This window comes from Xyrauchen texanus, chromosome 14 (assembly GCF_025860055.1).
Source record: "Xyrauchen texanus isolate HMW12.3.18 chromosome 14, RBS_HiC_50CHRs, whole genome shotgun sequence".
NCBI classification, from domain to species: Eukaryota; Metazoa; Chordata; class Actinopteri; order Cypriniformes; family Catostomidae; genus Xyrauchen; species Xyrauchen texanus.
Genome location: NC_068289.1, coordinates 14,942,927 through 14,969,368, shown reverse-complemented (window position 1 = coordinate 14,969,368; position 26,442 = coordinate 14,942,927). Strand labels below are relative to the sequence as shown.

The 26,442-nt window shown below is 40.0% G+C and overlaps 1 protein-coding gene across 1 annotated transcript in view; it reads right to left on the bottom strand.

Annotated features, from left to right (window-relative positions):
• enox1 (ecto-NOX disulfide-thiol exchanger 1) overlaps positions 1 to 25,608 on the bottom strand; it is a 163,608-nt gene extending 138,000 nt beyond the window's left edge. Inside the window, exon 1 of the mRNA XM_052142133.1 lies at positions 25,457 to 25,608. The gene's annotated coding sequence lies outside the window, so the exon portion shown is untranslated. The remainder of the gene's footprint in view (positions 1 to 25,456) is intronic.
• Between the last annotated feature and the right edge of the window lie 834 nt (positions 25,609 to 26,442).

The following is a 26,442-nucleotide window of genomic DNA, read 5'->3' as shown; positions in this document are numbered from 1 at the left end:
GGTTGCCAAAAATGCACATATGGTGGAGAGCGGTCCTGGTCAGATAACCCACAGCTAGATGAGTGAAAACTGCGTAGCATGGCTGTACATATGGTGGAGAACAGTGGGTACTCTCTGACTCTGAAAGGGAATGGCTCATTAGCAAGAGGACTTTTTGGGTGAGATGTGCATTCTTTAGACGTGACTCGTGACTGCATTCATATGGGCAATGAAATTCGTAAACACAAATAAATGCAAGGGAGATGGCAAACATAAAAAAGTGAAAAATCATTACAATTTTGTCTTAAATAACTTTATCAAGCTACCATCAAAAGTCCCAATATAACCCGTGCACTTAAATCATACTTAAAAATATATTAAATGTAGCATAAACGCACTTTTTGCAAAGAAGTTTCTTAAGTTAATTTGGTTTCAAATGTATATGTATTTACAGTGGCGTCTCTAAATTAGGGGCAGGTGAAGCTGCAGCCCACCAGATGTGGCACATTTTGAGCAAAATGCATTGCATAATCATACATTTTTAAATGAATAATACATTTAATTTAATTTTAATATATAATATAATAAACTTTTGTTACTGTATGTCCAATATACAAGACAAAAGAAGATATTCTTTATAGAAATTCTATATTGAGGTCTGTTGCGCTAAAGTCATTTAATCCTTCTTATTTGCTATGCATGGGGCTAGCCCATCGTCTTTAGTGTTAATTAAGGGAGTTCTGGAGAACGCCATGCATATGTGAAATTATTAGGGATGTGCCTGATATAAACATAAGGTGTCAAAGATGAGAAGAACACACATCTCTGAAGCTCATTTAATACATTTAATAAGTATTATTGGCAGAAACAATGTGCCTCTTTTCCGCACTTTCTTTTTATTTCACTTTTTTGCACTTTATTATCATGTATTAACACACTAATGTAATGATTATTGTATGCAGTCTTGAAATCAGAGACCCTCTCTGTGAAATCATATTGCCATGTGTAAATGGAGATGGTGCCTATTAAATCTACAACTTAATGCAACTTAACACCGAATAAACAGGGCACACAGCATGAGTGTATATGAGAGAGAGATATAGTAGAGTAAAAACTGAAGCACTAGTTTAAAATAATTTTCTTGTTTTATCCTTCAATATGATGGATAACATTTGGAATAATCTGTCAATGTTTAAAAAAATTGGTAAAAAGTTTATGCAACACCTGAAATGTTGGGTTAAGTGATTGTTTGTGTCCCACCAGAAATAATGCACCTGAGATGCCACTGTGTATATCTATATACATACAGTATATTTACATTATTAATATATACCTATATAAAGTTAATTCTGGGAAAATCACTAACATCGCTTTGCAATTGCCACTTGGTTTGATATTGTGTATCTAATGCAATGACATTGAACCATTATTAAGTGTGACTTGGGTATCTAAAAGTGGAGGATAGTGCAAACCTGGGCAGTTTTTTAATGGCAGGCAAGACAGGCAGATTGGCTGAGCTTAGTATGAGGCATCAAGTGAATAGACTTTTGAAATAGCAGAAGAGCCTTGTGATGGCAGGCTCAGGGCAGAGAAAATGTTCACAGATAAACAGCTGTCAGACTGAGGTGCTGTGTCCTCCATTCATCATGATGTCCATGAACAGAGACACCGCCTCTAATGAGCACCTCTTGTGGCAGGGCTGACTTCATTTTGCAGGCTGCTGGATGGAGTGTCTCTCAGATATGTGATGTAGGGATGAAGCATTTGTTGTGATCAATCACCTTCAGTCAGCAGGATTCTACAGCTCACTCTTACTCTAATTCTGGTTAATGGAAACAAGCCCCCATCGGGAACCAATTTTTCACCAAATACATAGATCAGTCGTTCGAAATGGTGAGGTTTGTAATGTTTTTGATGCTAAAATATGTTTTCTATCCTAGCTTAATATGCAGAGACAACTGTAAGTAAACCCTTCGTAGGTTGTTTTCCCTGAAAAGTGTAACACTGTGGCTCTGTTGGCCTATCAAAATATTGCTGTATTTGTTTAAGCAGCATGACTAGCCTGACACAGCAACATTGTCTCAATCACTCAAGAGTGTAGATTTAGTTTGAACATTGGGGGGAGGTTGTATTGTAAGTCTTGATTATTGGGGGGTTACCGTCCCCCCCCAGAATCCTCGCCCCTGCAACCATTCACAGAATTTTGGCTGTGACTATATGTTTGTTTGCCCAATTGAAGACTGGGAGTATTTGGGAAACCGGCTTGAAACAGTGACTTTTACAAATTCTGTTTGCCGATGCTAGTGTTGCAAAAATTACTATAATTATGTAAACGTGAGGCAAATCAACCTTCTGAAGACAATACAGATCGCTGATTTTCTGTAAGCAGATTCAGCTAAGAGGGGTCTGGCTTATTTTTTATTATCAATTCCAACATAAGAAATGTTATAAAAGTGTTTTCACTGTGAGCTGTTAATATTGATGTAGCTTTACCTGGCTAAGCTATTTTCTCATACTCACCAGTTGTATCCCAAATGATGCACTATACATAGTGCACTTACACTATACATTATGCTCTCTGCCATCTAGTGTTTGAAATTTCAAAGTGTAATATCATCTCAAATGTAATGTTATGTTTTTTCACTTCAGTAAAGCATTCACCATTTTTCAGCTTAAGGAAGTGATGATTGAAACGCACATGATGTATTTTCGTTAGCTTTAGCATATTAGCCAAGCTCAGTCCAACACTAATATGTGAAATAATGTATATATTCACACAGCATGAGTGATGGTAAAGTATTCAACATCACATTTGTATGGTGCTTTATTCACAGAAGGTTTTGCTAGTTGCCACATCAGTTGCCACAATTGTTTTGTTAATCAAGCATTGCAGTGAGGTAACTCTGCGCATAGGGCAAGCCAGAACTGCGGAGTACATGAAGTGGCTAACATTTCCATTTTGTTGGTTGAAGAAGTACATTATCTGGGTACTTGTAGTCAACATTTTTTTCTTTGCATTTTCAGTGTGAACACTCAACTCACACTACATAATGTACACTACAAAATGGCAATGAATAGTGCAGAAGTATGCAATTTGTGATGCAGATACTACAGTATGATGTATCACATGACCTGTTTTGAATATATGTATGTTGCTCCACTCCTAAAACATGTTTCTTTTCTACAAACATTGAAAATAACATTAGCCTGTTCCTATTAAAATATCTATCTATCTATCTATCTATCTATCTATCTATCTATCTATCTATCTATCTATCTATCTATCTATATATATATATATATATATATATATATATATATATATATATATATATATATATAAATGCCAGATGGGCATATTTTCATTCCAAGCACACAGCAAAATGTTGGCTCAGATTAGTACCATATCGTCCAAATGAAAGCAACATTGGCTGATTGCATCACATATTTAGAATGGAAATTAGCTGGTTCCAATCTATATTTGACCGATCCTTCCATTCCAAGCATAAATACCACAACCAACTCCTAGCTTTAATTAACAAATGTATCATTGTATGTATATATATAAATGTATATAGAATTGACAAATGCTTTTATCCAAAGTGACTTACAGTGCATTCAAGCTGTACATTTTACCAGTATATGTGTTAACTGGGAATTTAACCCATTCCAGCACAATGCTTTAAGGGTTGTGCTACAGGAACCTTATCTTCTTGGTTTTAACAATCAAAGTTGACATCACTTTGCAAAGATTGACAACATATACATTTTCTAATTATGTTTATGGAAACGCAGTGCTATAATTGTTTTCAGGCAACGCTATCATACTTGGATTCCTCTCAAGTCTCCAAGAGTACTGTGAGTTAAGCTGTGGGAGTTTCCTTAGCGTGGGAAGCTACCCAGATCAAGATATACATCTCAGTCAAAACAGCAACACACAGCTTAAGAAGAAATCATGTTGAAATCTCTCTGAAACTTCAATCGCAATGTTTGCATATCAAAAGACATCTATAGTCAAATCAAAATGGCCACCAATTTCACCAGTCATTACTTGAGTAAGCTCAGTGAGCTGGACACCTGCTAAGTACAGGGGAATTTGTTACCATTTCCAGAGGCATATGATCATCCAAAAGTAAGGTTAACAAAGAGAAATGTACTGCATTATAGCGTTTAAACTTTTCCATCCAATTCCACTCAGTTATTTCAAAACAAAAAACAGATGGAGTATGTGATGAGGAGGAGACCGGGCCAGGCCATGACTACGCACGCCCGGTCCCCAATCCTCAGCAGAGGAGAGGGATAAATGCATTCGGATGCGGCAGTTCCTGAGAGAGAGAGACACACAGCAGCTACGTGCCTGATTGGGGGCTGGGCCCTGCCCTCCTCCTCATCACATAGTAGTTTGTGTCCATGCAGGGTAACTGGCGAGAGAATCCTTAGATTATACATTGTTTACTGTAAACACTAGCTAGGTCGTAACGTTAATTCAAATGCATGAGCCAATTCTATATATTTAATGTCTCCAATCTGGGAAATCAATCTTGGAAATGAGTGCTGAAAAGAATATGTGAAACTATCCCCAATTTCTCTCACTTACTCAGGAGGTGATATTGATTTTCATGTCTCCAGAGTCCTGAACATAGAATAAATAGAGCAGAATACTTCACAGAGCTTTCAAAGAGCATTTACATCTTATGGCACAAAGGCAGCCTTGAAGATGCACTCAGCTGCTTCTTTATTATCTTTTCATGCATGGAAGATCCTTTTTGAATTGCCACGGATATGCATGCCGCTCAGACCTCATTAAAGACTTCAGAGATCTTTCGGACCCATGTGCTTTGCATATTTATATCTCGCATCACGACTGCAATCAGAAATATAAAAGCAGAAATATTGGCTATGATATGCTTGTCTGCCCAATTGAAGATGGGGAGTATTTGGGAAACCGGTTTGAAACAGTGACTTTCACAAATTCTGTGTGGTGACGCTAGTGTTGCAGAAATTACTCTAATAAACGTGAGACCAATTAACATTCTGAAGACTATACAGATCGCTGATTTTCTGTAAGCAGTTTCAGCTAAGAGGGGTCTGGCTTAATTTTTACAATCAATTCCAACCTAAGAAACAACAAATGGCTAAAAGCTAAAAGTGTTTTCACTGCGAGCTGTTAATATTGGTGTAGCTTTACCTGGCTAAGCTACTTTCTCATACTCACCAGTTGTATCCCAAATGATGCACTATACATAGTGCACTTACAATATACACTATGCTTTCTGCCATCTATTGACATTTCTATGTGTAATATTGTCTCAAATGTAATGCTTATGTTTTTTCACTACACAAAATCATTCACCATTGTTCAGCTGAAGGAAGTGATGATTCAAATGCACATGAAGTGTTGTCACTAGATTTAGCATATTAGCCAACCCAATCAAAATATTAGGACAGAGGTCATTCCAACCTGCTTTCCAAGGTAGAGTTGCAGTATTGGATCTTAAAAGGCCTGTTGTATCAACACATTTTGCTGGTTTGAAATTAACCCTTTCGCATGTACGACCAAACTGGTGTGATTAAACTAGGCTGGGCTCAAAGTTGTACACTCAAACCGCTGTTATATGCATTCATGCTGCTGTTTACCAGCAAAGAGGTACTGAAGTGGTTGTCATAATGAACCAGCTGCTCAAATAGTCTTTTCAACATCACAATATCTAAAAAATTTTGTTACATACACTCAGACAATCACTAAATACAATTTTAAAGCCATTACTGACTAAGCTGACTGTTTTGATGCAGCGGTGTGGCCATGTTTTCTGACATCAAAGAATGTATAAACTAGTCAGTGCAATTGAGCCTTCTCCAATTCTGTCTGTCACTCATTCTCACCACTTCTAATGTTAAAATGTGGAAGGGGCTAAAGTTTTAGAACTTTCTATGCTTGACGAATGCCTAATCCCATGCTGCATTGCAATGTAAACAATATGGCAGCGCGCATAGCCAGTATGTACATTTGCGATTGCATCTTATCATAAGCAGTCATCATAAACATCTAAAAATCACATGATATGTTTTATAATTTATAATCTGTCCTCCAGTGCATCTGCTATGACGTGTAAGATAATATATTTTTTTTATTAAAAAGGGCATTAAAGAACTCACGGTGGGGGGATCTCTTAGTACAGGAAAAATGTATGCGCTAAAGTGCTAAAGACAACATTAAAATTGGAGTTTTATGGCTTTTAGTCCATGTCTGATAGCTTTGAAGCCAACTTTATACTAGTGCACTCCATTAAAGTTGACAAAACTATCCTTAAGCTCATATATGCAGTAACAATTTACAGACAAATAATATTGATGACTCATCTTGCACTACACAGTGTTTGTCCATTCAAATCCTCTCTAGAACAAGAATGTCCCTCCCCTAATACCACTCGCAACTGAAAAGCAAGTAGCAAACCATGGTTCATGTCTGTGACGTAACTTAACCCTGCTTTTTTTTTTTAAAGGAGCGAGCTCCACCCAATCTTCTTGTTTCAAAAGAAAATAAGCTAGCACAGGAAAGAAAACTGCCTTCGTCAAGCATTTTCATGGGGTCTTTGATATTATGAGAATAATTGCCATGGCATTCTTCAGAATAACATTTATAATTTATGTAATGCACTTATTTAGGATAGATTAGATAACAACAGTCAGAATATATCCAACATAGAAATCCTTTAGACAACCCCCATCACAATCCCAAGCACGGAGCAGCATTATGGAGGTGGACGCCCCGTGGGAATATAGAGACGCCATCCAATAAAGAGGATTATAGATTCTACTCTGTTCACCCAAGTGTTTCCAATGAAATAACCACCTCCTGCAAAAGTCATTAAAATTTAAACCATCCTTTCTTAGGGATATCACCATACAGCACGCATTAACCTCAGAATGAGAGGAAAACAATCTGTGCCTTGACACTGTGCAGTACGCTGCCACTAGAGTAAAAAGTGTGCCTGACCGCAGAGGATTGTGTGTCCTGGGTCAGTGGAGTGAGAGTGTGAAAGTGTGTTTGTAGGGTAGAGAGAGAGAGAGAGAGAGAGAGAGAGAGAGAGAGAGAGAATGCATTTCTGGGTACACATTTCACACAATGACTCTGCTGTGAGAGGATGTGGGATAATGTTACATATATATATTTTTCTAGGCTCTATTTTTTATGGCTGACACTGGATGGTTGATGAAACATTAATGGGGAAACACCGGTGGCTAATGAAAGGGAATCTGTGACGAAGCCCTCTGGGTCTGTATAGAGTCTGATGCTTTCTCATGTTTCAAAGGACAACTATTATCATATGCATAAAATACATTTAATTTTTTTATCAAGATGTTTCTTTGAAAATCACAAAGCGTGTCAACAGTAGGGTTTCTTATTCAGAACTGATTCCATTAAGAATATATATATATATATATATATACTGGAACCAAATTATTTCCACCCAAAAATAAAAATTCTCATAATTTTCTCACCCTCATGCCATCCCAGATGTGTATAACTTCTTTTCTTCTAAGGAACACAAATGCAGATTTTTATAAGAATATTTCAGCTCTGTTATTCCTCACAATACAAGGGAATTGTGACCAGAACTTTGAATCTCCAAAAAGCCCATAAAGGAAGTATAAAAGTAATCCATACGACTCCAGTGGTTAAATCCATATCTTCAGAAGCGATTTGATGGGTGAGAAACATATCAATATTTTAGTCCTGTTTTACTATCAATCTCCCCTTTCACTTTCACATCCGCATTCTTCTTTTGTTTTTGGTGATTAGCATTCTTTGTGCATATTGCCACCTACTGGGCAGGGAGGAGAATTTATAGTAAAAAATAACTTAAATATTGATCTGTTTCTCAGCCACACGTATCATAAACACTGATGAGCCAAAACATTATGACCACCTGCCTAATATGCTGTTGGTCCTCCGTGTGTAGACCTTCTGTCGGTTCGGACCAGATGGGATTGCCTTCGTTGCCCTTGCGCATTGATGAGCCTTGGGCGCCCAACACCCTGTCACGGGTGTATGGTTTGCCCCTCCTCAGACAACTGTTAGTAGGTACTCACACCTGCTGACCAGGAGCACCCCACAAGCCTTGCCATTTCAGAGATGCTCTGACCTAGTCATCTGGCCATTACAATCTGGCCCTTGTCAAAGTCACTATGGTCTTTACTCCTGCACATTTCTCCTGCATTCAACACGTTGATTACAAGAACTGATTATTCACTTACCATCTAATCTACCCAGACCTTTACATGTGGCCTTGTTAGGAGATGAGCAACATTATTCGCTTCACCTGTGAGTGGTCATAATGTTTTGGTTCATCCGTGTAGCTTCTGAAGCCATGTATTAATCGTATCGAGTCGTATCGATTAATTTTATGCTGCCTTTAAATGCTTTTTTGATAATTATTTTGGTGACCTTTCACTTGCATTGTAAGGACCCACAGAGCTGAGATATTTTTCTAAAAATCTTAATTTTTGTTCAGCAGAAGAAAGTCATGCACATCTGGGATGGCATGAGGGTGAGTAAATAATGACAGAATTTTCATTTTTGGGTGAACTATCCTTTAAGTGCATCTAACACAGTAATTATTTTAGGTAAGACATTTGTCAGTGAGTATTTCAAGAAATCCTCTGATGATAAAGTGAGTTAAAACAATAAATGATTTTGAAAATGAATGTTGAGTTTTATTGATTCACAAAAAGAACTGGCACATAATAATCTTTGCAAAATGTTTTGGCATGCAACTAGTGAGGGCATCGCAATAGGAACATGTGTTTTCTATTTATTGTCAAGGCACCCTGTCTTTCTCTCTCATCACACTACTGGCGTTCCATTCAACAAGCTGAAGCGCAACAAAAGAAATAACATTTATTTCATATTTATCAATCATTCAGATCCTGTATTTTTCATATGTTTCATCAGGGGACATTTTCATAGATACTACAGAGAATACCATTTCCATCTGTGGAAATCCATTGTAAAATTGAAGAGCATTTAGGCTATGGCCCTATATTCTGCTGAACATACACGGGGAAGTGTCATTGAAATTACAATGGCAGTAAGGTCTGCACATCAAGCCTTGTGACAGAGCTCAGCCTAAACCCTCTGAAAGCCTGAGAACTTATTTCATTGGAAAAGCACACTTTGCCATCCTCAGGTGCTGCTGCTCTTTCATGCTTGAGGGAAAACTGAGTGAGTCGTCCACATAAATTGTTCGAGCTCGATTGGACAGGGAGGGAGCTTTCCTCATGATTCATTTATGAAGCTCCAACATATTTTCCTCTGCTGGCATTCCTACCTGTGTCCTTGTCATCCAAAATATAAAATATGATAAGGGTTGACCAGTCGGGCTAATTAAGATTCAGGCCTTCTAAGGAGGCTTGTGCTTGTTGCTAAGCAACCTGTTCATTCCCAGTTGAAAAGGTGTCAAATTCGTGGCAGGTACATGTGTACATCAGCCTGTGCTTGCTGATCCATTTCTTTCATTGATGTTGTCTGACTGAGCTCACATGACACTGATCTGCCAAAATCAAAGCTTATTTAATCCATCCGTCATCAACATACCACACAACTACATCTAATGAATCATAAAAAGGGATTTTAAGATGTTAATGTGGATGCAAAGTTTGTGTTCTTTTTATTAATTATGATAAGGAGAATGATTTACTTATGCATTGTTTATGTATTAAGCATTTATTGCCCATCATTATCTCCATACCAATTCTGTTTCCATTTAACTATTCCGGTTCCTTAACTATTATTTTGGTATTTTTAATTATGTAATTGGTCCTAACTACAATATATACAAACTAAATCATTTAGCAACATATACTATTTTGTGTACCATCTTAATTTAATTGAGTAAACAAAACTCTGTTCTGAATGTGTTCAGAAGTTGCCATAATTACACTGATTTCAGTCTCATGATCCAAATAAATTACTTGAGGTTCACTGATTAAATCAAGAACTGCTCTGAATAGTTCAAGCTCAAGACTGATATGAAGAAAAAAAATTACCTGCTGTTTGTTGCTGTGCAACCAGCGAGAACAATGCAACATTGTCTTTCTCCCTCATACATTCAATTCAGACTGCACGCTCACAACTCAGCTAAAACAATTTATTTCACCATATTATTTGAGACACTGTAGGAAATTTCTAGTACTGTGCTCTATCCACATCAGTCGAAGAATGCTGAAGTGCAAGAATCTCTAACATAACTGAATGTCACAAAAAAGAAAAGATAAATGGGGCCGATTCTAGATTTCCAACCCTACTTTTGTATATATGTCATTAGGGATAAGGTAATGACATGGGCTGACTGAAGTGAAGCAAATTTGTGTAAAAGTTTTGTGTGTGCCAAACTCCAGCTCCAGCCTTCAGGTCTTTTTTTTTCCTCTCAGTAATGGAGAAACAAACACAAGGGCTTGTCTACTGGTGACTCACTTTGTTTTCTTTTAGTTATTCTTCTGGCCCCTTCGAATTACATCTATTCCCAAAGTAATCTAAGTAAGAGAAATGGCACGGAGATGAGATTTTGACCATGAGGTGTCACCTGCTCATACACAAGCTGTGCTGACTCTATCTTTTTTATTAGAGAGTTAAATGCAAAATGCTTTCTCTGTTTACAGAGGACAAACCTACAGATTCTCCTCTGATCATTCGGCTGGAAGAGAAAGGCAGGCCAGTACATCCTTTCTGCTTGCTGGCCATTCATGTCTAGACAAATCCTATCATCCAACATGCAGCTCAGTGATTTGGAGCTGTGGGCTATTCACAGACCTGTCTTCATCATCTCCCCATCAACTGCAGCAGCTAAATGGATGATGGTGTGGGGTTGTAGACCAGAAACATGGGTCTCAACTGGTTTTGCATCAGGATCCAGATTTTACAATACAAAACAAAATTAAAATCTTGTTTTTTGAAGATGGGGGCTTGTCATGCAACTGGTCAATGTTGTCGTCTGCCTAATTTTGCTAGTTTCTACCAAGTAAATGAATTTAAATATGCCAATATTCAATTTGATTGGACACACAGCTTTTGATGTCAACAAAAGATTGCTTTAATAATAATAGGCCTATTTATTTTTCAATCCTAACACCCTGTCTACAAAGGATGCAACCAATGTTAATTTACTTTATGCCATGACGGCTTTAGGCCGCATAGAAGTAGACTTTCTAAAAAGATGACATGCATTGGTCGCATCCTATGTAAACAGGGTGCAACTATTGACAATTATGTGAAATTTTAATTAATTTACAAAATTCAACCATTTCAGAACAAACCTGAGACCCACCAACTGTGAACCAATGCTCTACGAAAGTATGCAAATGCAGACAGTGATGTACACCTACTTATTAATGTGATTATCTAATCAGCCAATCATGTGGCAGCAGTGCAGTGCATACAATCATGCAGATACACTTCAGGAGCTTCAGTTAATGTTCACATCAACCATCAGAATGAGGAAACAATTTGATCTCAGTGATTTCGACCATGGCATGATTGTTGGTGCCAGATGGGCTGGTTTGAGTATTTCTGTAACTGTTGATTCTTTCAGTGCCCCTATCCTGGAAAAGCATTCCTGCTAATTTGCATACTTGTGTCACTTGGCGAAGCATGAATGTCCATGCAACATCATGTCTGCAGGTACAGCATCCTGTTTTGACAGAAACATTTGCGTGAATTACAGTAGATCTCACGCCAGGAGTGCTACTTTAAAGTTATAAAGTTATAAAGTTCAACTTATATGTCTCAAAATACGTCTCGAGACCCCTGTGTATTGCCTGTTTTTCACCGCAAGCAAAAGCATCAACATGCAGTGACACAGAAGAGAAGCACACATCTGAAGCACAGTTAAACAGGTACTGCACTAAAATTTTGCTTTTGTGCTTAGATTAATTATCAACTGTATCTGTGAGAAACATTTTTATCATGCAGTAACACACTAGCTTGCGGTGAAATTCCCCTCGAAATCCAAACACAAGTGGTTAGAGGAGAAGCATTTGAGCAACCAGGCTTCACAGACCCATCGGACACAGCGCAGTTAGTTAACTACGTGGGGCTGCCTGCGTCTTTGATGCACGCAACACGCTGAACACAACAAAAGCACACTTTTAAATGCACTCGAAGCTGTAACCCGCACACACACACACAAGATGAGACAGTCACAATGTCAGAGGAAACTGCTTTTATTAATAGCAGTGCAGGCAAAAGTACAAACAGGGTAAATCCAGAGAAGAGTTGTTGAGGGAAGCGTAGGGTCAAAAGCCAGGGAATCAAAGTGGAGTAAAGGGGCAAATCCGGGAGAGAGTGGTCAACGAGAGTGGGGGGGTCGAAGCCGGGAAACAGGATCAGAGTAACTAGACGGGACTAGTGGGGAGCAAAAGACAGGGGAACAAGGGGAGCTGACAAGCTAAGAGGGAGGACAAGAGGAGTTCAAAACTAGACGAGACTAGAGGGGGGCAAAGACACGGGAAACTAAATACAATAACCAACAGGCGTGAGACGAAAGGGTTGTGATATATATAGGGGCGAGTGCAGGTGTAAACATTGATAGGTGATGAGACGAGTACAGGTGAAACTAATGATCTAGTGATAGGGACGAGTGCGGGTGAAACTAATACTGGTGATAGGAGAGCGGGCATGCGAGCCCGAGGAGGGAGACCTGCTAACGAGCATGAGAGCTCGTAGGAGCAAAACGAGCGTGGAAGCTCGAGGGAGCAAAACGAGCGTGCGAGCTCGAGGGAGCAAAACGAGCGTGCAAGCTCGAGGGAGCAAAACGAGCGTGCAAGCTCGAGGGGGCGGAACGAGCGTGGAAGCTCGAGGGGGCGGTGCGAGGGAGCGGGTTCGTGACAGTACTCCCCCCTCTAAAACGGACGGCTCCTGACGGCCGCGCTCTGTTGCGAGGAGCGCGACCTCTGGGAAGTGGTGCTGGACGATCCCAACAAACAAAAAACCCTGAACAGACAACCCACAAAACACACAAACAAAATTGAGGGCAGTCCAAGGGGCACAGAGGGAAATGAGACAGTCCATGGGGTCAATGGGCAGTTTCAAGGCAAGGTCAGGGGGAACATAGCGGACAGGTGGGTGGTCGGGAGATCTAGGGGGCATCCAAAGGGCAGAGACTGGGTCAGGGGGTCTGGAAGGCGACTGGAGGACAGGGACTGGGTCCGGGGGTCTGGAAGGTGACCACCGGACAGGAATAGGGTCCGGAGGACAGGGAAGAGGCCACAGGACAGGAAGGGGGTCAGGAAGTCCGGGCTGAGCCGTGAAAGGCGTCCGTGGCTCTGGAGGTGGGGTTCTGGAAGGCTCTGGAGGTGGAGCCGAAGGAGGCTTTAGGGGCGAAGGCCTGGAAGGCTCTGGAGGTGGAGCCGAAGGAGGCTTTAGGAGCGAAGGCCTGGAAGGCTCTGGAGGTGGAGCCAAGGGAGGCTTTAGGGGGGTAGGTCTGGAAGGCTCGAGAGGCTTGGGGGGGCGGAGCCTGAGAGGCTCGAGAGGAGGAGGAGCCCTAAGAGACTCGAGAGACGAAGCCGTGAGAGGCTTGAGGGGTGGAGCCATGAAAGACTTGAGGGGCGGAGCCCTGAGAGGCTCAAGGGGAGGAGGAGCCCTGAGAGGCTCGAGGGGAGGAGGAGCCCTGAGAGGCTCGAGGGGAGGAGGAGCCCTGAAAGACTCGAGAGGGGAAGCCCTGAGAGGCTTGAGAGGGGGAGGGGCCCTGAGAGACTCGAGAGGCAAAGCCGTGAGAGGCTTGAGGGGTGGAGCCCTGAAAGACACGAGAGGAGAAGCCCTGAGAGGCTTGGAAGGAGGGGGAGCCCTGAAAGACTCGAGAGGAGAAGCCCTGGGAGGCTTGAGAGGCGGAGCTCTGGGAGGCTCGAGGGATAGAGCTCTGGGAGGCTCGAGAGACTTGAAAGGCAGAACCCTGGGGGGCTTGGGAGGTAGAGCTCTGGGAGGCTTGGGAGGAGGAGCCTTGAAAGACTCGGGAGGAGAAGCCCTGAGAGGCTTGGAAGGAGGGGGAGCCCTGAAAGACTCGAGAGGAGAAGCCCTGGGAGGCTTGAGAGGCAGAGCTCTGGGAGGCTCGAGGGGTAGAGCTCTGGGAGGCTCGAAAGACTTGAAAGGCAGAACCCTGGGGGGCTTGGGAGGTAGAGCTCTGGGAGGCTCGAGGGGTAGAGCTCTGGGAGGCTCGAGAGACTTGAAAGGCAGAACCCTGGGGGGCTTGGGAGGTAGAGCTCTGGGAGTCTCGAGAAACGGAGCCCTAGGAGGCTCGAGAGGAGGAGCCCTGGGAGGCTCGAGAGGAGGAGCCCTGGGAGGCTTGGGAGGAGGAGCAGAGGCGGAGGCCGCGAGGGCTCTGAGGGGCGAGCAGAGGCTGCCAGAGCCGTGGAAGACTCTGAGGGCGGAGCAGAGGCTGGCAGAGTCGTGGAAGACTCTGAGGGCGGAGCAGAGCCCGGCAGAGCCGTGGAAGACTCTGAGGGCGGAGCAGAGTTCGGCAGAGCCGTGGAAGACTCTGAGGGCAGAGTAGAGGTCGGCAGAGTCGTGGAAGACTCTGAGGGCGGAGTAGAGCCCGGCAGAACTGTGGAAGACTCTGAGGGAACCTCTGCGGTCTTGAGCACAAGACGAGACTGGGGAGAAGGGGCCCTCTTCCTTCTCTTACATCTTCGGCCAACAGAGGACGTGGCCATGGGGGCGGTCAAGGCTACAGGCACTGGCTCTGGGGCGGTCGAGGCTACAGGCGCTGGCTCGCTGACCGTGGCAGACATGGGCGCTGGCTCACCGGCCGTGGCGGGCATGGGCGCTGGCTCGTTGGCCGTGGCAGACCTGGGCGCTGGCTCGTTGGCCGTGGCGGGCATGGGCGCTGGCTCGTTGGCCGTGGCGGGCATGGGCGCTGGCTCGTTGGCCGTGGCGGGCATGGGCGCTGGCTCTCTGGCCGTGGCAGGCATGGGTGTTGATTCGCTGGCCGTGTCAGGCTTCACGACTGGGGCAGTGACAGGCTTCTGGACTGGGGCCGTGTCAGGCTTCGGGACTAGGGCCGTGTCAGGCTTCGGGACTAGGGCCGTGACAGGCTTCGGGACTGGGGCCGTGACAGGCTTCGGGACTAGGGCCGTGACAGGCTTCGGGACTAGGGCCGTGACAGGCTTCGGGACTGGGGCCGTGACAGGCCTCGGGACTGGGGCCGTGTCAGGCTTCGGGGCTAGGGCTGTGTAAGGCTTCGGGACTAGGGCCGTGTCAGGCTTCGGGACTAGGGCCGTGTAAGGCTTCGAGACGGGGGCCGTGGTAGGCTTCGAGACGGGGGCCGTGGTATGGAACGCTGGTTCAGTTTCTGCCTCCCCCACAGTAAACGAGGAACCAGCGTACAGTAGGGCGAGGTCAATAAACTGAGCCAGGTTGAGAGAGCAGCGACCACCAGGCATGAATGATGAGGCTGGCTCATTCAATCCATATTGAAAAATGTCTTTCAGAGCCACCTCATCAAAATTCACCTGGTTAGCCAGGGCACAAAAATCCACAACATAAACCTCTAAGGGTTGGCTCCCCTGGCGCAAAACCAAGAGTCGGGCTGCTGGCTCCATAATGTCAAGGGTGGGGTTATGAGTTACATAACCGCTGCCTTGCATGAAAAACCCTTGGTTAGCATCAGAAGAGCCATAAAACCTCTCCGGGGATGGAGAGCATACGGCGCTCGCGGATGCATGGAGAGCATCAACGGGCTCAGGGGCAGACACAGGTGAAACAGGGTGAAATAAATCAGACATAGCACATACCTGCTGCCCCTGGGCCGCGAGCACTTGGTCAAGCTTCCAAACAGTAGCTTCTCGCGCTGAATGTGACGTGTACCTCAGCTCTAGTGAGCTGCGTGAATCCTCAGCGCGGGGCATTGTGACTGTCTTCGGTAAGGGTTGGTTATTTTGTAACCCGCACACACACACACACACACACAAGATGAGACAGTCACAATGTCGGAGTGGAACGAGCGTGGAAGCTCGAGGGGGCGGAGCGAGGGAGCGGGGTTCGTGACAGAAGCCTATTTATCAACACAACTGTTTGCAAAATAGGCATTAATAAAGCAATGCAAAACAATGTAGTTAAGTAGATGTCTTTCGGATATTTGGAAGTTCCACATGCAGTCATTTGTTTGCGAATTTAATTTATGCGAAAAATTTGAAGATCTCAAAACAACAGTGCGTCACACAGTTCTTGGAAAGCTATGTGTGCGCGTTCCTTCTTTTGCCGTGCGGATCTATAAGATATTTTTCAAAACTGTCAATTAACCTGCTCTTCTACACAGTTCAAGTTTGTGATCAACATATTTTATCTGCAAACTCTACACAGGCCAGAGCAATGCTTTGGGCTGTCGGTTAGTCCAGTTATGAATTAATTATTTAGTTAATTGCATCTTGTATTACTTTTTAAATGATAAGAGTTTATTTGGTAAATGTGTTTTATCCTAGTCAAGTGTGCGTAAAAGTTGTTGATGCACATTTTGGAGATTTTATTAGCATATTGGTGTTTCCATCAGCAGTTTTTATGCGATATACCAAAATGTGCATAAAAATATGTTAATGGAAACCCAGCTGACAGACACACAAACACTATTTCTGTTCAGTAAATCTGACTGAATCCAGACAATATAAGAAATGTATAGACTGCAAATTGTGGTTTGGGTTCTTTTCTATAGTATGTTGTGCCTTTTGAATGTGATATTCCTCCTCATCTAATAGACTTTCTGACAGTTATGTTTGACATAGTCCACAATGCCTCACTCCCTTTTATAATGTATGGCCATTATCACAGGAAAAACTTGTATAGTTTCTTTAAATGTACAGAACTGCAGCTCTGTTATGCTACTGGTCTACATGACTTTAATGATGGAGTAGCCAATGTCTGTCAGCTGGAATTATTTTTTATTTTTTACAATATAGATATCAGCTTTGGGTATCTGATAGCTTAAGTCTAATGAACTCCTTTAACCAAACGTGACTAGAACACAGGCTGCCAGTCTCTACTCAGTAAATCTGAAGGAATCCATGCAGACAATTTATATTTAGTTTAAGTTAGCTTTGTTTAAATAGATTGATATTAAGTTTATATTTATCAATTTGAGGTTTGGGTTCTGTTCCTTGTAAATGTACTATAATTTTGATGTAAATGTGATCCTCCTCATGTAAATTCAATTTCATGATAACTATGTTTTCAATTGTTGTCAAAGAATTGATGGTTATTAAATGAATTAATCAGAATATGTAAAAGATATAACAAAATTTGCATGTATTGATAAGTTTGTTTTTACATTCCTTGTGTATTATGTCATGTGTTCAGATTTCATGAGCATATACTCGTGTTAAAGCATTATTAATTTGGCCCTCTCTGCACACTGTGGCCCCTCTGTGAACCCCTCCTTTAAAATGTCTAGATCCGCCCCTGACAATAAGGCTACAATAACTCGGACAACCAGTCTGTACAATTGTATTGAGCAGAACAGCATCTCAGAATGCGCAACACGTCAAACCTTGAGGCGGATTTGAGGCGGCCCATTGTACATACTTAACGTGTGTTCTTGTGTTTTTGTTGCGGTATCAAACATTAATGCTTAAGGGGGCGATAGTTACCTACAAATGTCTGTGCAATTATCTGGATGTGTTATCATTTAGGTAGCCAACTATAAACATATTTAAAACAGTCTCTTCAGTCTGTTGCTACACTATGACAGTCAATAACCTGAAAGAGTTTACGTTAATTACCACAAAGCACACTTTACAGCAACACTGAGAATGCACAAGGATTTGTGTTGCTTTATGGATTGTGATCTGAAACATTACAAAACGCAACACATGAAATCAAGCTTGCCTAGACAGAAGCATTTGCATTCATGTATGAGAACGTTTCGAGCCTTAGGTGTGCACATAACTGTGTTCTAGTGCTTCCTTTCTCTCCATTGTCTTCCCTCCCCCGCCTTTACTAGCCTTTGTCCTTGAACAGGACAGAGGCAGAGGAGATGAATGCCATCTTTGAAGGGATGTTCAGTTTCTCAGGATGTCAGTACAATCATCCCGTTACTGTCCACTGATCCACCATATGTGAATTAATTCATTGTTGAACATACAAGAGGAGGATGATACATGGTAAAAAAAAATTTGGAATAATTTCTGGATCTGAGAGATTTACAGACAGTAACTGTAAATTGGAAACCGCTTACACTATTATTTGAACATCCTATCTTAAAATCTGTTCAAATATTTGTTTTTACAATGGGAAATGCAGAATGAAACTGTTCTTCTCTTAGTTCACCAAAAGGATAGAAAAACACTGAAGTAATCAACAGAGCAATCAATATCATTCTATTGAGACTCTTGGCTTTAGAAACACTCGGTCCAGCTGTGTTAGACTGAAACACTGTACTTGACCCCATGACACATTTGAGAGGGTCTTTCACAGCTGAGACAAGTCAAGGCATATCCAGATACTGTATCGGCTTTCAAAGGTTGCTTTCACAGCCAAGATATAGTAACCTCACATACATTAGTGATGGGTCATTCGCCAACGAGTTGGCTCTAAGAGACTCCCTCTTGTAGGTGAACGTTGGGAGCCGGCTCACATATCAGAAGAGCCGAATCTATTTATAAAAATAGAAAATAATTACTGAGAGAAGAAACCGCTTCAGCCCCTCGAAAGTGAGGCAGCTTGCATTTCTGAATGCAAATCTCTCATAAAAGCAAAATATTGTCAGCATTGCTGTGTGCTACTGGTTATAACATGGCAATAAAGAAGAGAGTAAAGAGGGACCAGTTTAATGTTTTAAGTGGGATGCTGCAGTTTTGCACATTGTTATTTATTTTTCTTTGATATGGTGCAATATTCTATTATAATGTTCAGATTGTATTAGTTTTGAATGGTTAGATTTATATGCACTTTGTTTACATACTATAAAAAGTTATACTTTAAATGCAAATGTTTAATAGCATTCATTTTTATAACAAACCAATACATTTTCAAAAACACTGTGGTTAAGGTAGTGTATGATTTCATTTAATAATTTAATTAGAATTGTTTCTAAAGAGTCAGGTCTTTTTGGTGAGCTGAGCCAAATGAGCTGGCTCACTGAAAAGAGCCAAAATGACCATCACTAACATATATGCATATCAGGGTTTTGTGCAGTAATTAATAAATTTAATTAGGAACAAAAAACAACAAGAGTTCAAAACAATAAATAGAATTTAAGCAATAAAATCTGAGAATTTTAGATTTTCTTTAACTGAAATCAGGCAAAAATCTGTACTGTTGAGCAAGAATGGGCATTCTCAAAAACAATAAAAACAGGCAATGCTTCTATCATAAAGGTGTTTTAATTGAAAGTCGGGATTCCATATATACATATGCCATATTGAGTGTAACAATGTCTCTTATTTATTTTTCTATGGCAAACCATCTCCTTAAACTGTCTCTTTCTTCTGACTCCACAGTAACAAAGACAAGAAGCTACATTTCACTTTGCTGTGTAAACCCAAGAACGAATGTAAAACAAGGCAATAGAACAATCTGATCCTCTCTGCCTGGGAGATATACTTATTTTATTCAATCTATCTCCAATGATGCAATGCAAGGTCAGGACAGTTGCTGCCATAACAAAAGTGAGGAAGAATTTGTATTGCAAACGAAGCTGGAAAAATAGAATATGTAACAAAAACTGAATAACAATGATATCCAAAAATGGATTAAAAACTTTTTTCTCAGCATTGTAGGAGCAGATCCACACTGAGAATTTTTTTTTTCTGTTGCATTCTGCAAAGTGGGAAACTACATATTTTCTGGAGCTGTGCCAATACAATCACATATCAATATTTTGCCATAATAAGCACAAACCCTGATATCTGTATTTCACAGTATGTTCAGAACCAATTCTATGAGGTGCAACCAGAGTTGCACTGGCCATCGGTAGAACCGGTCAACAACTTCACATTGGTTGGTTGTCGGATGTGTTTCTTATGGGCTGTTTAGAAAACACAAATTCTTATGGAACTATTTCGTTTTTTCATTCCACCTCCACCTCCACACTAATCATTTTCATTTGAAAACACATCTTTTTCTCTACACGTTCTCGCCTTCCGTCCACACTGAGACAGAGGTTTTGACAGAGAAAGATAAATGTTACTTTGTACAACCTTCACATTACATTCCTTCAAAGGTGATGGGAAGTTTACTCGGAATTGGTGTCCTGCGATGGAATACGTGGACAATTACCTTTCAGACTGTACAACAGTCATTTTTTGCATGCGCAGTAAGGGGATTTATGAGTTTTCATATGTTTCAGTGAGGACGAGAAACTTTTGGAAAACCCCTGAAACCAGTGTGGTGGAGAATGTTTTGAAAATGAAAACACAGTTTTCAAATGTATCCGAATTAATGTGGTTGCATTTTTAAAAGTTGAACTATTTTGAATATCACGCTTAAAACACAAGACAAATGGTGGAACACTCAAGAAACAGCACAAGACACAACACAATGGCCTGATCTATCTATCTGTCTATATTTCTTTTTATCTATCTACGTATATAACCAAATAAAAGACATACTAAACAGAGACAATTAACCCCCATTCCTGCTTGTGTGTTTGGAGGCAGAGATTTGTTTATGAATGATAATCTCTTTCTATATCTATCTCTCTGAGAAGACAGAGGGTTTGTTCCTTATCACTAGCACCACTGTCAATGAAAGACTAAGCAAATACACCACTCAAGGCAAAGTAACATGAAAAGTGAAGTTATACAGCACTCTGAAAAACATTATTCCACTAGAGTCACCAAAAAACCTTTTTTTCTGACATGAAAACACAAGGAAGAAGGTGAAAATAATCATCTACTTTAAAAGCCAGACCCTTTCCATTCTACAATCAACAGGGAAATGTCAGGAATTAAATAACACTGTAAAAGCTACCCATGGATGGACAATTAACTTTAGCACTTACAAAGTGTAATTACCACAAAAGCTAGTTAAATAGTTGCTAAATACAGTCATTCACAGTTCATTATTGTAAACAAGTCTCTTTAAAAAAACTAAACAATCCTTACCATATTGATCACTATTGATGACAGATCAAATGATCTCTAGAACGAGAATGTTCCTCCCTCTAATACTACCTACAACCAAAAAAGTAAAGTCTATTGGCTATGTAAAATTGTATGTATTGGCTTGTACACTGTATGAGTACTTTAGTATGTCCTGCCCAAATGTCCTGTTTCAATTGGACATTTGTCAACACAGGAGAGAAAACTGCACTGTTATGATATGTGTTATGATATGCCCTGGAGTGCATGTATGTTTGTGAGACAACACTTTCATTTGTATATTTGTCTACGACCCTTGCTGAAGGGGTCCCTTATGTCTTGTACTAACCCAGCCATGTTTATTCAGATAGCTGAGAGGCAGCAAATTGCATTTCCTGCTCTTTTTTCTTCCATGGATTGCCATATAATTTAAATTATAACTTGATATGAAGCCAAGCTTTACTTCAAGCTTTACTTACCTCCCTCCATAGGATAATGAAGCTTATTGTGGCAGAAAAAGCCATCCCAGAAAAACATATCCCAACATCAAAGAATGCTTTTGCTGCTTTCAGATGCAGTGAGATACAGTGGCTTCAGACAGCAAAACTGTGACCAAAGCCTTTCTCTCACAGCAAATTGGGCCAATTACAGCTTCCTCCACAGCAGTCATGATCATGTGTTCAAATAAAGAGGAACTAGAATGTGATAATTTGACTAATGGCAAGCATCTCTAAACTGAGGAGACAGCTGGTATGGGTGTCAGACAAGGAAAAGTGTGCCATCATCATAACAGTGTCCTATATCTTTAAGAGAAAGTATGACCTAAAACATGAGTGGAGGAACGATTTAGCAGTTCGTTTCTAAACGCACATACAAAGAGATGTGCTTCCAGTTTGTCTTTGCATCCGCAGTGGACCTATTAAGAATAGATCAGCTGCATGCAGCACAGAGAGCCGGTAACTGTAATAATCTGCAATTGATCTTTACAATTTATGTTCTATTTGCCAGTTCGTGCAGAGCTACCAGTAACAGAAAATGAGAAAACAGGCTGTTAAAGAAACTTTGTCATATATCGGCAAAGCGCCAAGTAAGTCTAATCAGATATTCTTTTCGATCAATGGAAAGCACGACTGTTTTTTTTAAATAAGTGCTAGCCAGCGGTGAGACCTTTCATTCTTGCCAATGATTCAACAATTTCAAAACAGAACTCATGGAAAATACCATTATGATTATTGAGACTAATTTAATTTGAAAGGAGGAAATTAGTAAGGCATTCTTTTGCAGTATGTCTGAATTTGTAAACAATATCAGTGTGTCTTTATAGGACTCCCCTAAGCTCTGTAATGGCTTTCAAATCAAAACTGTAATATTGGCATAAAGCAATTAAAATTGATGCTTTGTTTTATTGCATTAATACATCTGCCATGAATTCAAAACAGATGGGAATGCTTATTTCTGATTACCATGAATTAAACAATGAAATGTACAATGCAGCATCAGGGGTGCAAATACACAGTATAGAGAATATGCAGTGCATATGGGCCCACGATCAATCATGGATCCTCTGAGAGTTAGATTCAGGTAAATACATTTATAAAATTATTAAAAATAAATAAGATAAAAGTGAAAAAGTGGATAGAATAAAGTACAGGATTGCAGGTATTGCATTGCATACAATTCTAGTAAGTCCTGCATGACACTCAAGTATATTGTCACAGTTAAGGAAGCACCTTTTTTGCCACATTTGCTGAAACATAAACAGTTGTCGTACAAAATTAAATAAACTATATGTACACATGGATCAATATAATTATTGAGTTACTTTGCAAAATAGTATAGTAACGTATAGGCTACATTTAACAACTAATGATGCGAAACATAAACATTCATTTGTCATACAAATTGTGTTTATTATGGAGCACATTTGAAAAGAAAGGTTTGGCTAATGTTGACAGAGTAGCAGACTGAAGGAGAACACTTAAACAGCATACTCCATCATCCTTATAAACATGGGCATCACTTTTTTTCTAAAGTCTTTGCATCACTAACATAATCATGGCATAACATAACATAATACAAACCTGTTGTAAGCAATGAACTAGATGTCTATTGCCACGTACTGATTCCTTGAATTTGTTAAAGTAGATGTATTTTTTATTCATTAAAAAATGTCTGCAGTAGTATTGCGAAGTATCATCTTTTGATGTCAAATCTTTGCTGATTTTGAATTAGCCTAGTAAAAGTGACAATAACGTTATATTGTTACGGATATTTTAAAATGAGTTTTTGCTGAATATAAGAACTCGTGCTTGGTTAAAATTTGTACATTATTTTATTGAAAAAGCACATCGAAATTCATGTATAAAAAATTATACAACAGGCTTTTGAGGTATATCTCTCATTACATTACATTCATGCCCACCAAAAAAATAAATAAATAAATAAATAAATAAAAAACTCACAGAGCTAATTCTGGCATATCATTTTTATAAGATATATTTAAATTTTAAACTAATGTTTATATGTATTTTATATATGAAGCCTGCTCTGTCATTATAAAGATCTCATTGTGTAACATTACAAGCTATCATCTTACTATAAACTTCTGAGAACCAGCAACAAATGTTTTACAATTTCCCTTTTTAAATGTGTTTGGTTTATAAAATATACATAATAGTTATAATAATAATAATATATATATATATATATATATATATATATATATATATATATATATATATATATATATATATATATATATATATATATATAATGTCTTAACTAATTAAGCAGCAATCAGCTCGGAAATAAATCATAAATATCAAAAAAGGTTTTTGCACATTTATGTCCAGTAGTTGAAACAATCATGCAAATGCCATATGAACAGTTGTCATTACTCTTACAACTAGTTTATTATTAATACATTATAATAAATTGCTGGCTAATCATGTCGTCTTTTTTTCTTTTTTGTATAGTGCTTTTCACAACACATCATTTCAGAGTAGCTTTACAGAAAATTATGCTTCAACAGAAAAAGCTGAAATATTGTAATGTCTTCGAGTCATAAAACTAATCATTCATTTAATTTGTCCTGACAGCGCTTTACAATAGTGCTTACTGCCAGCTGTGTCTGATTCAAGTGTGGATTGAGTTATTTTACTGAACCATCTGTAGCCATGCTTTCCAAAATAATACTTGTACTACTAATAAAACACAAACCAAGTTGTGCGCTTCATAAAAACTGTAGTCTCTAAAGATATCTAGAGCAATTTCGTTCACTTCCAATTTATTCTATCTTTCATTGTAAATAATACCTAGCTTTAGATCAAATTTTGCAGTTGTACAAGTTGACTTTATATTTATATTTTGATCTGAAAGAAATCAAAGCATTTATAATGAGTTGACAAAAGACTGTACTGTCATCTGTTACATGCTGTTGTACAGCAGCATGCGTTGTGTTGATTGTTTAGAGGGGAAATGCCTTTTATGCTATTTGGATTTTAGAAAAGACAGGGAAAAGTTTGTTATGTAGTCGTTGGATAGTCCAAAAAAACATGTCACAGTTCAAATGTTAAATTACTTTAAACGTGTTGCTTTTGTATAAGCTTAGTGTAACAGAAAACTGAAACAATGGTGCCACAGCAAAAAAAAAAGAAAAAAAGAAAAAGCTACTCAACCTGAAAAATGAAACAGAGTCATCTTTTAAACTTTGGTTTACTCTGAATGTGGACCTTGTAGCAGAACTCTCTCCATGGTGCTGAAGCGGTTGCCCAGGTGACGTGTTATCGAGGGCATCAGCCAAGAAGCAGTTTCTAAAGAGCAACTGAACCATCTTACGCACATGAAATCCCAATGAACCATAAAACTGGCGGGTAACATAGAAATGAAACGACATTCAACAGTCACGTTCTCAAAAGAGGATTTGAAAAAATGGTATAGCCTTCGTCTCTTGTCTTCAGCCTGTATCAAAACATCGTCCAGCTGAGAAACTAGTTGTTTGCGACCGTCTGTCGCTTTTGAACTCGCTAAAACACGAAATAAGCTTTTCGGTGTGCAATTTGAATCCACAACAACAGTTCAGTGTTAAACTTTCAAAAGCTAATATAACATTCAACACTATATATCGGCGAAATCTTCTTTCAGTCTCAACAAGTATTTCAACAAGCACACTATTAATACCGTCACGCGCACACAGTGTATTCTGTTTGGAATATTATTATATTTAAATAGCGTCAATCAAATGTGTTACAGCGCTCATAGATGTTATTGATGCTTCGATAGGGGGAAACATTCTGATGCTCAGTCTGATGAAATGATGAAGAATGGGAACTAGCAGGCGCTGTAAGGACAGGGACGTACAAAAGGAGCGAATGCACACAACAGCAACACTAAAGAATGGATGAAGGGCTCTTACCGTTTTGATTTAAGCCTGTCCCGAGCTGCGATGAGAAGCTGCGCTGTGATCCTGTACAATAAGCGTGAACAGAGCTGAATGGCGAAACGCTGGACGTCGTTGCTCCTCGGTGACTGTCCTGGTGCATCTGACGGCACAGCAGCTGCTGTTTCCAAGCGCTAAGGACGAGACTGAAGGAGCGCGCGCGACACGGATCAGCGTGCACGAGTCCACAGCGAACTGCCTCCAAATGAGCGAGGACAAATTGGGTGCAAAACACACTTATGTGCATTCTAATAAACCCGATGTGCAAACACATTTGACACTGGCAAAAAAAAAATCTGTAATCATTATTAAGTTTAATATAGGCTATGAAATGTGTTATGGGACATGATGTAGGAACATTTACGCATATTGCTTAACGCACCGCATGATGAGATCAATTCTTGATTAGAAAAAGAACATTTTAATTACATACAAACATGACAAAAAGTGTAGGTCTTAGCAGAAAATCTGAAATGTGATTTATGAAGGAAGACTTTTAAAGGTCTCTGATTTTGGTCATATGCATGTAAAAACTAGTAACTACTTAAATCTTGTTAAACTAATATTTGATCATGTTAGTTATTGTGTATGTAGAATTAGTGAAAAGACAAATAGGCCAATTAAGTCAGATTAGATCGTGTACAATTTTGTGTTGCGTGATTATTGTGCATATATCAGAGCAGAGTAATGCATCAGAGTGTAGGGGAAATTATCTGGTAATTGTACTCCCTCTGTTGGCCACTGGACACTAAGCTACTGTAAGATGGCTTGTAAAATGTAAGTTATAAAATGATCAGCTCGTCACTTAGTCATACCATCTGGAAGGGTGTAAAGAAGAACATAAGTGGTCTGAAGATTTGAAGTAATATTAACATTATTATTACTATTATTAATGTAAAGAGGTGCATTCAAAGAGGTTATATTGTTGTGCAATCACAGAGAGCTGCCATCACCTACACTAT